The following is a 14207-nucleotide window of genomic DNA, read 5'->3' on the forward strand; positions in this document are numbered from 1 at the left end:
TGCCATGTTGTAGAACTCATCGTATCTCAAGGGTTCAAAGAGGACAAGAGCGAGCTGAATTTCTTCTCTGAGACCACCCCTGAACTGATATATCATGCTCTTCTCATCAGGTACATCCTGCTTGGCAAAGCGGGCGAGCTTCTGGAACAACTTGTTGTAGTCATAGACAGACAAAGAGCCTTGCTTCAGATTGCGGAATTCCTCACGCTTGCTTTCAACCACGCTTTGAGGAATATGATGAGCTCAGAAATCTCGATGGAAATCATCCCAAGTGATAGCACGTCCACCTCTGGAATCCTTGTACTGCTGGAACCATTCTGCAGCTTGATCTTTGAGTTGGAAGGAAGCGAACTTGACAAAGTCCTCAGGCCTGACGCTACTGCACTCGAAATGCTTGCACAGATCCACAAGCCAATCGTCAGCATCGGTTGCCTCAACACAATTGCTGAAAGTCTTTGGCCCGTTAGCAAGGAACTGGTTGAGTGTAGCAAAGTGACTCTGATTGCTGCCTTGATTCCCTTGGTTGCCTTGATTGCGCTCTTGAAGAATTTGCATGATCAACTGTGTGTTTGCATTGGTTGCGGCCATCACATCTTGCCATGCCTCTGGAGGAGGTGGAGGTGGTGGCGGATCAGGATTCGGAGTCGTGCGCGTTGGAGGAGCCATCCTGAAGAGGTTGACCACCATTAGCACATTGATAGACAATATTGAAGCCGAATCCAACAAAATGAAAATTGCAACATATAGTCTTCACATCCGAACAAAATGAAAGAATGCATTCCTCTTGAAATGGTCACATATCCATAAATTGAGAAGCCACGTAGAATTAAGGTAGAGAAATAAATCAACAAGGTACGGATCAAGAACGAATAATCGGTAAGAAATCCCAATCTCAAACCAATATCCGTGGAAGAAGAACTAGAGCTACAAGAATTCCCACCTATGAAACTCCCGAACCTTTCCGGTTATGCAATCAGGTGTGGAGGATACAGGGGAAGCATAATATCTCACCCAAACTAGCAATTCCTACATCCAGCTGTATCCATCCTTCAACACATAACCAAGAAACCTTCGGAAACCATCTACCTCAACCTTCAAAAAGCATCCGTTATACAAGTTATGGCGATACTCCCGAACTCCCGCCCCAGTACTGGGTGGCGTCGAGGTTATCTCACCAACGAACTGCATAAAAGAGATTTTCGATGTCGGCGTACTAGACTCAAGTATTCCAGAACTGCAACGATAAAATTATGATGACAACACCTCAGAGCTCAACTCCCCGGGACACTTCCACTAAACCCCTGACAGGAGGCACCAAGACAATGTTCTCATCATAAAACCATCAGAACGATTCCAAGATACCCGCGTGATCCTAAATTTTTTTAGTGAAATTTGAGAAGAGAAGAGTCAAAACTCTACGTCAGGATGCCTTACCAGAGCAATGAGGAGACTGGGAAGTAAAAAGAATTCCTAAACTCTCCGATATATAATTCCTAATGACTCAAAACATTTTTCTAGACACAACTCGGCCACTAAAAACGATCAAGCAATGGGGCTCCTAAGGTCGGGGAAGGCTCTGATTACCAACTTGTAACACCCTCAGTGCGAATATAGCTCCCATGTGTCGAGGCACGACTTAGAGACATAATCGCATTGGAGGCATATGTCGCAAGTTAGGCAATCTTCACAACATCCCATGTAATATAAATAATAAAGGGGAGATAACATAGTTGGCTTACACTCGCCACGTCAATCAAGTACATAAATAACATTACATCATCCAAACACTCATGGCCCGACTACGACGCCAAAATAAAAGAGAACCCAACATGCGACACGGTCCCAATCACCCCCAACTGGGCACCACTACTGATCATCGGGAAAGGAAACATAGTAACGTTGAGAGTCTTCGTCGAACTCCCACTTGAGCTCATACGCGTTTCCTGGAGCGGAATCATCTGGCTCGCGGGGTTTAAATACGATGACCCGCGGGCTCCGGAAACCCGAGGGAAAAAGAGGCTAGGTGGCAAATGGTAAGACCAAGGTTGGGCATTGCTGGAAAAGCTTTAATCAAGGCGAAATATCAAGGGGTTCCCATTATAACCCAACCGCGTAAGGAACGCAAAATCCGGGAACATAACACCAATATGACGGAAACTAGGGCGGCAAGAGTGGAACAAAACACTAGGCGAGAGGCCGAGCCTTCCACCCTTTACCAAGTATATAGACGCATTAAGATAACAAGATAATATAATGATATCCCAACAAGTAAATAAATGTTCCAACAAGGAACGACCTCCAATCTTCACCTACAACTAGCAACGCTATAAGAGGGCTGAGCAAAGCGGTAACATAGCTAATCAACGGTTTGCTAGGACAATGGTGGGTTAGAGGTTTGACAAGGCAATTTGGGAGGCTTGCAAGCAAGTGGTAGGCATCGTAGCAATGGCATAGCAAAAGAGCGAGCATACTAGCATAGCAAAGATAGTAGTGATTTCGAGGGTATGATCATCTTGCCTGCACAGTTGTCAGAGTTGACTGGATCCTCGAAAGCAAACTCAACGGGCTCCTCGTTAGCGAACTCGTCTCTCGGCTATACCCAAACAAGACAAACAAGCAACAAGGATACAATCAACCACGTGCAAACTCAAACAACGCAATGCAAAGATGATATGCTATGCAGGATGCGATGTGGGATGCAAAATGCAAGATATGACAGGAAATGCAAGAACCTGGCCTCAACTTGGAAATCCAAGTGTGCCACTCGAAAGATGAGCTGAAATCGCTTATAAACGATATAAAGAACGCCGGAATCGGAGTTACGGTTTGGAAATGGCAAGCGATTCAAAAATGACACCGGTCTGCGATTTACAACAAGTAGGCATCTAAATGCAACGAAATGAACATGCTACAACACCCAAACATGACAACAAAATACATGGCAGGTATGCAGACAAGATTATGCAACTCCCGTTTGCCAGAGGAACACTTTGTGTGCTACCAAACGTCACAACGTAACTGGGTGATTATAAAGGAGCTCTACAGGTGTCTCCAAAGGTACATGTTGGGTTGGCGTATTTCGAGATTAGGATTTGTCACTCCGATTGTCGGAGAGGTATCTCTGAGCCCTCTCGGTAACGCACATCACTTAAGCCTTGCAAGCATTGCAACTAATGAGTTAGTTGTGGGATGATGTATTACAGAACGAGTAAAGAGACTTGCCGGTAACGAGATTGAACTAGGTATAGGATACCGACGATCGAATCTCGGGCAAGTAACATACCGATGACAAAGGGAACAACGTATGTTGTTATGCGGTCTAACCGATAAAAGATCTTCGTAGAATATGTAGGATCCAATATGAGCATCCAGGTTCTGCTATTGGTTATTGACCAGAGACGTGTCTCGGTCATGTCTACATTGTTCTCGAACCCGTAGGGTTCGCACGCTTAAGGTTACGATGACAGTTATATTATGAGTTTATGCATTTTGATGTACCGAAGGTTGTTTGGAGTCCCGGATGTGATCACGGACATGACGAGGAGTCTCGAAATGGTGGATACATAAAGATTGATATATTGGAAGCCTATGTTTGGATATCGGAAGTGTTCCGGGTGAAATCGGGATTTTACCGGAGTACCGGGAGGTTACCGGGACCCCCCGGGAGGTATATGGGCCTTAGTGGGCCTTAGTGGAAGAGAGGAGAGGTGGCCAGAGATGGGCCGCGCGCCCCTCCCCCCCTTGGTCCGAATTGGACAAGGAGAGGGGGCCTACCCCCTTCCTCCTCTCTCTCCTCTCCCCCCCTCCACGAATCCTATTCCAACTAGGAAAGGGGGGAGTCCTACTCCCAGAAGGAGTAGGACTCCGCCTGGCGCGCCACAGCTTGGCCGGCCGGCCCCCTCCCTTGAACCTTTATATACGGAGGCAGGGGCACCCCTAGAGACACAAGTTGATCCACGTGATCATATTCTTAGCCGTGTGCGGTGCCCCCTTCCACCATAGTCCTCGATAATATTGTAGCGGTGCTTAGGCGAAGCCCTGCGACGGTAGTACATCAAGATCGTCACCACGCCGTCGTGCTGACGGAACTCTTCCCCGACACTTTGCTGGATCGGAGTCCGGGGGTCGTCATCGAGCTGAACATGTGCTAGAACTCGGAGGTGCCGTAGTTTCGGTGCTTGATCGGTCGGGCCGTGGAGACGTACGACTACATCAACCAAACGCTTCTGTTGTCGATCTACAAGGGTACGTAGATCATACTCTCTCCTCTCGTTGCTATGCATCACCATGATCTTGCGTGAGCGTAGGATTTTTTTTGAAATTACTACGAAACCCAAAAGTGGCATCCGAGCCTAGGTTTTATATGTTGATGTTATATGCACGAGTAGAACACAAGTGAGTTGTGGGCGATATAAGTCATACTGCTTACCAGCATGTCATACTTTGGTTCGGCGGTATTGTTGGACGAAGCGGCCCGGACCGACATTACGCGTACGCTTACGCGAGACCGGTTCTCCCGACGTGCTTTGCACATAGGTGGCTTGCGGGTGACATTTTCTCCAACTTTAGTTGAACCGAGTGTGGCTACGCCCGGTCCTTGCAAAGGTTAAAACAGCACCAACTTGACAAACTATCGTTGTGGTTTTGATGCGTAGGTAAGATTGGTTCTTGCTTAAGCCCGTAGCAGCCACGTAAAACATGCAACAACAAAGTAGAGGACGTCTAACTTGTTTTTGCAGGGCATGTTGTGATGTGATATGGTCAAGACATGATGCTAACTTTTATTGTACGAGATGATCATGTTTTGTAACCGAGTTATCGGCAACTGGCAGGAGCCATATGGTTGTCGCTTTATTGTATGCAATGCAATCGCGCTGTAATGCTTTACTTTATCACTAAGCGGTAGCGATAGTCGTGGAAGCATAAGATTGGAGAGACGACAACGATGCTACGATGGAGATCAAGGTGTCGCGCCGGTGACGATGGTGATCATGACGGTGCTTCGGAGATGAAGATCACAAGCACAAGATGATGATGGCCATATCAGATCACTTATATTGATTGCATGTGATGTTTATCTTTTATGCATCTTATCTTGCTTTGATTGATGGTAGCATTATAAGATGATCTCTCACTAAATTATCAAGAAGTGTTCTCCCTGAGTATGCACCGTTGCGAAAGTTCTTCGTGCCGAGACACCATGTGATGATCGGGTGTGATAGGCTCTACGTTCAAATACAACGGGTGCAAAACAGTTGCACACGCGGAATACTCAGGTTATACTTGACGAGCCAAGCATATACAGATATGGCCTCAGAACACGGAGACCGAAAGGTCGATCGTGAATCATATAGTAGATATGATCAACATAGTGATGTTCACCAATGAAACTACTCCATCTCACGTGATGATCGGACATGGTTTAGTTGATTTGGATCACGTAATCACTTAGATGATTAAAGGGATGTCTATCTAAGTGGGAGTTCTTTAAGTAATATGATTAACTAAACCTAAATTTATCATGAACTTAGTACCTGATAGTATCTTGCTTGTTTATGTATGATTGTAGATAAATGGCCCGTGCTGTTGTTCTGTTGAATTTTAATGCGTTCCTTGAGAAAGCAAAGTTGAAAGATGATGGTAGAAATTACATGGACTGGGTCCGTAACTTGAGGATTATCCTCATTGCTGCACAGAAGAATTACGTCCTAGAAGCACTGTTGGGTGCCAGGCCTGCTGCTGGAGCAACACCAGATGTTGTGAACGTCTGGCAGAGCAAAGCTGATGACTACTCGATAGTTCAGTGTGCCATGCTTTACGGCTTAGAACCGAGACTTCAACGACGTTTTGAACGTCATGGAGCATATGAGATGTTCCAGGAGTTGAAGTTAATATTTCAAGCAAATGCCCGGATTGAGAGATATGAAGTCTCCAATAAGTTCTATAGCTGCAAAATGGAGGAGAACAGTTCTGGCAGTGAGCATATACTCAAAATGTCTAGGTATAATAATCACTTGATTCAAATGGGAGTTAATCTTCCAAATGATTGCGTCATTGATAGAATTTTCCAATCACTGCCACCAAGCTACAAGAGCTTCGTGATGAACTATAATATGCAAGGGATGAATAAGACTATTCCCGAGCTCTTCGCAATGCTGAAAGCTGCGGAGGTAGAAATCAAAAAGGAGCATCAAGTGTTGATGGTCAACAAGACCACTAGTTTCAAGAAAAAGGGCAAAGGGAAGAAGAAGGGGAACTTCAAGAAGAACATCAAGCAAGTTGCTGCTCAAGAGAAGAAACCCAAGTCTGGACCTAAGCCTGAAACTGAGTGCTTCTACTGCAAGCAGACTGGTCACTAGAAGCGGAACTGACCCAAGTATTTGGCGGATAAGAAGGATGGCAAGGTGAACAAAGGTATATATGATATACATGTTATTGATGTGTACCTTACTAATGCTCGCAGTAGCACCTGGGTATTTGATACTGGTTGTGTTGCTAATATTTTCAACTCGAAACAGGGACTACAGATTAAGCAAAGATTGGCTAAGGATGAGGTGACGATGCGCGTGGGAAACGGTTCCAAAGTCGACGTGATCGCGGTCGGGACGCTACCTCTACATCTACCTTCGGGATTAATATTAGACCTAAATAATTGTTATTTGGTGCCAGTGTTAAGTATGAACATTATATCTAGATCTTGTTTGATGCGAGACAGTTATTCATTTAAATCAGAGAATAATGGTTGTTCTATTTATATGAGTAATATCTTTTATGGTCATGCACCCCTGAAGAGTGGTCTATTCTTATTGAATCTCGATAGTAGTAACACACATATTCATAATGTTGAAACCAAAAGATGCAGATTTGATAATGATAGTGCAACTTATGTGTGGCACTACCGTTTAGGTCATATCGGTGTAAAGCGCATGAAGAAACTCCATACTGATGGATTTTTGGAACCACTTGATTATGAATCACTTGGTACTTGCGAACCGTGCCTCATGGGCAAGATGACTAAAACGCCGTTCTCCGGTGCTATGGAGAGAGCAACAGATTTGTTGGAAATCATACATACAGATGTATCTGGTCCGATGAATATTGAGGCTCATGGCGGATATCGTTATTTTCTCACCTTCACAGATGATTTAAGCAGATATGGGTATATCTACTTAATGAAACATAAGTCTGAAACGTTTGAAAAGTTCAAAGAATTTTAGAGTGAAGTTGAAAATCATCATAACAAGAAAATAAAGTTTCTACGATCTGATCGTGGAGGAGAATATTTGAGTTACGAGTTTGGTGTACATTTGAAACAATGCGGAATAGTTTCGCAACTCACGCCACCCGGAACACCACAGCGTAATGGTGTGTCCGAACGTCGTAATCGTACTTTACTAGATATGGTGCGATCTATGATGTCTCTTACTGATTTACCGCTATCATTTTGGGGTTATGCTTTGGAGACGGCCGCATTCACATTAAATAGGGCACCATCAAAATCCGTTGAGACGACGCCTTATGAACTATGGTTTGGCAAGAAACCAAAGTTGTCGTTTCTGAAAGTTTGGGGCTGCGATGCTTATGTGAAAAGGCTTCAACTTGATAAGCTCGAACCCAAATCGGAGAAATGTGTCTTCATAGGATATCCAAAGGAGAGTATTGGATACACCTTCTATCACAGATCCGAAGGCAAGACTTTTGTTGCTAAGTTCGGAAACTTTCTGGAGAAGGAGTTTCTCTCGAAAGAAGTGAGTGGGAGGAAAGTAGAACTTGACGAGGTAACTGTACCTGCTCCCTTATTGGAAAGTAGTGCATCACAGAAAACTGTTTCTGTGACACCTACACCAATTAGTGAGGAAGCTAATGATAATGATCATGAAACTTCAGAACAAGATACTACTGAACCTCGTAGATCAACCAGAGTGAGATCCGCACCAGAGTGGTACGGTAATCCTGTTCTGGAAGTCATGCTACTAGATCATGATGAACCTACGAACTATGAAGAAGCGATGGTGAGCCCAGATTCCGCAAAATGGCTTGAAGCCATGAAATCTGAGATGGGATCCATGTATGAGAACAAAGTATGGACTTTGGTTGACTTGCCCAATGATCGGCAAGCAATTGAGAATAAATGGATCTTCAAGAAGAAGACTGACGCCGACGGTAATATTACTGTCTACAAAGCTCGACTTGTCACAAAAGGGTTTCAACAAGTTCAAGGGATTGACTACAATGAGACCTTCTCACCTGTAGTGATGCTTAAGTCTGTCCGAATCATGTTAGCAATTGCCGCATTTTATGATTATGAAATTTGGCAGATGGCTGTCAAAACTACATTCCTGAATGGATTTCTGGAAGAAGAGTTGCATATGATGCAACCGGAAGGTTTTGTCGATCCAAAGGGAGCTAACAAAGTGTGCAAGCTCCAGCGATCCATTTATGGACTGGTGCAAGCCTCTCGGAGTTGGAATAAACGCTTTGATAGTATGATCAAAGCATTTGGTTTTATACAGACTTTTGGAGAAGCCTGTATTTACAAGAAAGTGAGTGGGAGCTCTGTAGCATTTCTGATATTATATGGGGATGACATATTACTGATTGGAAATGATATAGAATTTCTGGATAGCATAAAGGGATACTTGAATAAGAGTTTTTTAATTAAAGACCTCGGTGAAGTTGCTTACATATTAGGCATAAACATCTATAGAGATAGATCAAGACGTTTAATTGGACTTTCACAAAGCACATACCTTGACAAGATTTTGAAGAAGTTCAAAATGGATCAAGCAAAGAAAGGGTTCTTGCCTGTGTTACAAGGTGTGAAGTTGAGTCGGACTCAATGCCCGACCACTGCAGAAGATAGAGAGAAGATGAAAGATGTTCCCTATGCTTCAGCCATAGGCTCTATCATGTATGCAATGCTGTGTACCAGACCTGATGTGTGCCTTGCTATAAGTCTAGCAGGGAGGTACCAAAGTAATCCAGGAGTGGATCACTGGACAGCGGTCAAGAACATCCTGAAGTACCTGAAAAGGACTAAGGATATGTTTCTCGTATATGGAGGTGACAAAGAGCTCATCGTAAACGGTTACGTTGATGCGAGCTTTGACGCTGATCCGGACGATTCTAAGTCGCAAACCGGATACGTGTTTATATTAAACGGTGGAGCTGTCAGTTGGTGCAGTTCTAAACAGAGCGTCGTGGCGGGATCTACGTGTGAAGCGGAATACATAGCTGCTTCGGAAGCAGCGAATGAAGGAGTCTGGATGAAGGAGTTCATATCCGACCTAGGTGTCATACCTAGTGCATCGAGTCCAATGAAAATCTTTTGTGACAATACTGGTGCAATTGCCTTGGCGAAGGAATCCAGATTTCACAAGAGAACCAAGCACATCAAGAGACGCTTCAATTCCATCCGGGATCTAGTCCAGGTGAGAGACATAGAGATTTGCAAGATACATACGGATCTGAATGTTGCAGACCCATTGACTAAGCCTCTTTCACGAGCAAAACATGATCAGCACCAAGGCTCCATGGGTGTTAGAATCATTACTGTGTAATCTAGATTATTGACTCTAGTGCAAGTGGGAGACTGAAGGAAATATGCCCTAGAGGCAATAATAAAGTTATTATTTATTTCCTTATATCATGATAAAAGTTTATTATTCATGCTATAATTGTATTAACTGGAAACATAATACATGTGTGAATACATAGACAAACAGAGTGTCACTAGTATGCCTCTACTTGACTAGCTCGTTAATCAAAGATGGTTATGTTTTCTAACCATGGACAAAGAGTTGTTATTTGATTAACCGGATCGCATCATTAGTTGAATGATCTGATTGACATGACCCATTCCATTAGCTTAGCACCCGATCATTTAGTATGTTGCTATTGCTTTCTTCATGACTTATACATGTTCCTATGACTATGAGATTATGCAACTCCCGTTTGCCAGAGGAACACTTTGTGTGCTACCAAACGTCACAACGTAACTGGGTGATTATAAAGGAGCTCTACATGTGTCTCCAAAGGTACATGTTGGGTTGGCGTATTTCGAGATTAGGATTTGTCACTCCGATTGTCGGAGAGGTATCTCTGGGCCCTCTCGGTAATGCACATCACTTAAGCCTTGCAAGCATTGCAACTAATGAGTTAGTTGCGGGATGATGTATTACAGAACGAGTAAAGAGACTTGCCGGTAACGAGATTGAACTAGGTATAGGATACCGACGATCGAATCTCGGGCAAGTAACATACCGATGACAAAGGGAACAACGTATGTTGTTATGCGGTCTGATCGATAAAAGATCTTCGTAGAATATGTAGGAGCCAATATGAGCATCCAGGTTCCGCTATTGGTTATTGACATGAGACGTGTCTCGGTCATGTCTACATTGTTCTCGAACCCGTAGGGTCCGCACGCTTAAGGTTACGATGACAGTTATATTATGAGTTTATGCATTTTGATGTACCGAAGGTTTTTTGGAGTCCCGGATGTGATCACGGACATGACGAGGAGCCTCGAAATGGTCGAGACATAAAGATTGATATATTGGAAGCCTATGTTTGGATATCGGAAGTGTTCCGGGTGAAATCGGAATTTTACCGGAGTATCGGGAGGTTACCGGAACCCCCCGGGAGGTATATGGGCCTTAGTGGGCCTTAGTGGAAGAGAGGAGAGGTGGCCAGAGATGGGCTGCGTGCCCCTCCCCCCCTTGGTCCGAATTGGACAAGGAGAGGGGGCCGGCCCCCCTTCCTCCTCTCTCTCCTCTTTCCCGCCCTTCCACGAATCCTATTCCAACTAGGAAAGGGGGGGGGGGAGTCCTACTCCCAGAAGTAGGACTCCTCCTGGCGCGCCACACCTTGGCCGGCCGGCCCCCCTCCCTTGAACCTTTATATACGGAGGCAGGGGCACCCCTAGAGACACAAGTTGATCCACGTGATCATATTCTTAGCCGTGTGCGGTGCCCCCTTCCACCATAGTCCTCGATAATATTGTGGCGGTGCTTAGGCGAAGCCCTGCGACGGTAGTACATCAAGATCGTCACCATGCCGTCGTGCTGACGGAACTCTTCCCCGACACTTTGCTGGATCGGAGTCCGGGGATCGTCATCGAGCTGAACGTGTGCTAGAACTCGGAGGTGCCATAGTTTCGGTGCTTGATCGGTCGGGCCGTGGAGACGTACGACTACATCAACCAAAAGCTTCCGTTGTCGATCTACAAGGGTACGTAGATCATACTCTCCCCTCTCGTTGCTATGCATCACCATGATCTTGCGTGAGCGTAGGAATTTTTTTGAAATTACTACGAAACCCAACAATTTGCTTGCAAGTGAATCCCTTGAAATGAGAGGCGCAACCATATATAACTCGACTATTACTTCTAAACATGTGTAGGCTAACTGTTTGTTGGCATGGTATTTGAAAGATAACAAAATTAGCATGAATTCAAACTTCAATCATTGCCATAAAAGAGGATTTCTTCCACTATTATATACCCTGAATAGGTGATTTGCATTCATTGTGCTTTCCACCTCTATTGTCCCCATGCTCGAGTCATAACTCACATCTTTCCTTGCTTGAGTCATTACTCACATCTTCATAAGTCACCTCAATTTTTTCTCTCATTTCAGAGATAAGCTGGCTATTTCTTTTCCAGGTGGATATTTTTATCATAGCAACATGGGAACTTTAGGATTTTGGGTATAAAAAATGGCTCCATCGTCTAGATATACATGTATGTTCACCAATGAACATGATAATATGTTTTGGAATATACTTTACACATAATAAAAAACATGTATTTTTGGGTACCGTGGCAACATGGGAAGTGTATGTTGATAGACGGTCCACACATCATTGATTATTGGAGTTGCCCAACTCATTTCAATCTCAATTATTATTTTGCCTCACCTTTTTGGAAAGTTTGGTTTTTAAATGGAATTATAAATCTTTCAACAATTTAGTATAGGTTTTGAATATCTTGGGAATCGCTTTGCCTAGCCATTTGAAAATGTGGCTGCCTTTTGCAACTTTCAGCCAAATTTGGATAAAAACTTCAAACCAATTAATAACAGAGTTTGCACTAACCGATATTTCAACCATTCCAATCTCAACCCTTGTGCTGCTCCCCTGGGATGACTTGGGTGACGCCCTAAAACATCCAATGTTAGCACTTCTTTCCCATCATCCTTGCTCTTGGAGAGAGCTTTCTTGTGTGGTTTCTGTGGATGGTTGTGGAAAGGCTCTCTCCTCATCCAGATCATGAGTGAGTGTGTGGCACAATCGTGGTTGTCGGTTAGGTGTTTCGAAGAACGGCTGGTCCGACAACCGTTTGATGATGGGAAGCGGTACACTTGTGCTTCATCAAACATATCTAGGGTGAATAGCTTGTGGTGGAGGCCACATTGGTCGCACATGATGAGGTATACGGGGGACACGAGTGGCTTCGACTAGGGGTTTGGCCACTTTCCGTTGACATCAGGAGTTGGCTACTATTATAGACGTGACCCAGTTCTTATCCTCCCTCCTCTTCTCCTAACCTAGCACATATACATTTCAAATTCGAGTTGTGCTCATCCGGAGCTAGTCGGGTTTATATCTGGCCGGACTTCATGACAATCTAGATCCTAGGGTTGGGCTTGTTAGCCATTATCATACCCCCAAGGCCTTAAAAAGGTCTCTGCTTTCCTCATGCTTGCCAGAACGAGGCAGTTTGGATCCAGGCTGGCATCCCTATTTGGTGGAAAGTTGCAATGCCCCATCCCTATTTGGTAGAAAGTTGCGATGCTTGTGGCTAGGGCTCACAACCCAAGTGAGGGTCGACAACCAAGACTGTGAAGGCGCATGGGTGCTGCTGATTTGCATTCGGTGGTGGTTGTCCGGTGGTTATCTTAGCAACCAACCATGCCAAGTTTGGGGGTAGATAACTCATGCCGTTGTGGAAGCTAGTCCAACTTCGGTCCATCTAGTTGTGTGACATTCATGGATGCCATCCCCTCTTTGAAGGCATCATCACAGCCGCTCTATGACCTCATTGGTGCTCTCGGTGAAAACACCATATTTTTGGATTAAAGGGTGGTGATGCTCATCCTACCCGTCCTGAGGGCACCGCCTTGGACTTCAGTTCCTTGTTATCCCAAGTGTTGCTAGTTGGCAAATGTGGCTTTGTATGGTTGAGACCAGGCCTGATGAGGTAAGGTGTTCTTCTTGGGTGATCGTATCACTCGTCCGCATGACACGTTGTGTTCTTAGTGAACTCCGGGATGCCAAAATTGATGTCTCTTGTCAGCATGAGATATGGTCCTGTTCAGTGACAAAGATTGTCAGCAGGATGGTATGTCCTTGTCGGTTTGGTTGTTCCGTTCTTTGCATCAACGACTCAGCCTTCTCAGATGGTGCTACTTCACCCTTGTGTTTTCTTCGGCATGGGTTTCCCTTATTATGCATCCCTAGTTTAGTTGGTTAGGCTTGCTTGAAATAGACTTTTCCCTTGCTTTATAAATAAAGCACCAACCCAACTCCATACAATAAGTCGTCCAAGTGCGTGTAGACCTTTGTGTAAGCCAGTTGTCATAATCTTGTCGCGCGTGTGTGTAAGCAAGCCGTAGCACATTGAATTTTTTCGTTGTTTTAGGGGCATCATTAATTAATTTACCCGCAAAAGATGAATTGTTAATGTTGGGCCTGAGCTTTCTTTCACATAACATAAAGTTTGCCCTTGAGTGACAAGGATTATGGAGTCCCTATATGACGCATTAAGCGTCAAGTTGTCGGGCTCCAGCACAGATGAGTGTCTGAACTAGGCCAACCCATTTTAGCGCGCACTATAGAGATCACTTTAGCTGCCCGGTTGCCTGTAGTGGTTGGAACACCATAGCAACCTGACACTATAGCAAACATCTTTTACAATTTGACAACAATTTTTTAAAAGACCAACATTTGTTGAAAATTCAAACATTTTCTAAAGAAAATTTTGTGAACAAATTTGAAATTTTTGAACAACTTTTGGAAAAGCAAACAATTTTGAAATTTCTATAATTTCTTCAAAAGACAATTTTGAAAACTTTGAACAATTTTCGAAATTTAAAACAGTTTTTAAGAAATACAAACATTTTTTAAAATTCCAAACATTTTTTGAAAAAAAGGAACTATTTTTTAATTGCAACCAAATTTTAATTTTTTGTTTGAAACATTAAAAA

Source organism: Triticum aestivum, chromosome 2A (assembly GCF_018294505.1).
Source record: "Triticum aestivum cultivar Chinese Spring chromosome 2A, IWGSC CS RefSeq v2.1, whole genome shotgun sequence".
NCBI classification, from domain to species: Eukaryota; Viridiplantae; Streptophyta; class Magnoliopsida; order Poales; family Poaceae; genus Triticum; species Triticum aestivum.